The sequence below is a fragment of the Anarrhichthys ocellatus genome, unplaced genomic scaffold, assembly GCF_004355925.1.
Source record: "Anarrhichthys ocellatus isolate YVR2014 unplaced genomic scaffold, GSC_Weel_1.0 scaffold12, whole genome shotgun sequence".
NCBI lineage: Eukaryota > Metazoa > Chordata > Actinopteri > Perciformes > Anarhichadidae > Anarrhichthys > Anarrhichthys ocellatus.
This window is the reverse complement of record NW_022280042.1, coordinates 8,188,781-8,189,751: the sequence shown is the minus strand read 5'-3', so window position 1 is coordinate 8,189,751 and position 971 is coordinate 8,188,781.

Genomic DNA, 971 nt, shown 5'->3' with positions numbered 1-971 from the left:
GGGGGGGGGTCAAACGTCAAGTGGGTAAAAAAAAAATGCTTCCGCGCATCAAAACAGTCCCGAAGTCTTACAGCTGATTAGCGATCAGTCCATAAAGAAAAAGATGATAATGATGATGATGTGCGCGGGGATCAGTCAGCAGCCCCTACACCCCCCCACCACTCCGGTGTGATGGAGAGACAAAAGAGCAGATATAGTGGAGAAAGTGCAGCCGGTGGAAGATGAGGGGCGAGATAAGCGCGGCTCTCCCCGTGTCAGGGATGAGCGGATCGGAAGGCAGTTCGCAGATAATCCCCTCTCTCTCTTTTACCTCCAGTCCTTGTTCCGCCGAGTGTCATATGCGAGATAAGATCCAAACGATCCCGACTAATAAAGGCTCACTTCGGGGATGGAATATATTTGAGGAATGGTATTGTCTGACGCCGCCCCCTCTCTCCCTCTCTCTCTCCTTCCCTCTCCCTCTCTCTCTCTCTCTCTCTCTCTCTCTCTCTCTCTCTCTCTCTCTCTCTCTCACACACACACACACACGCACACGCACACCCACACACACACACACGCCTCCTCCCTCTCTCTTCACGCCCCTCAGCCCTCGAGCGCTCTCCCTCCCGTGGGAGTGTAGTGGGCAAAGGGAAAGCAGAGATGTGTGCATGATAAAAGGACGGGGAGAAAAAATAAATAAATGCCGTGTTGTGAGTTTGTGCACGTGCGCGGTTCCCCCCCCCCCCCCCCCCCCCCCCCCCCGATGAACAGATGATTAAAAAAAAAAAGAAAATTTAACTCCGTTTTATATTTAAGCGCAGGTAGGAGAGGAAGATAGAGCATGAGATTTTCAAATTAAAACAATTTTGAAGGCTTGAATCCTAAAATGTCTTTATTTTTCTATACATTGAATTTAAGATGAAATAAGATAAGGGATAAATGTTCCCATGGGGGTTATTCAACAACAGCTCAGTGTGGGAGAAGGAAACACC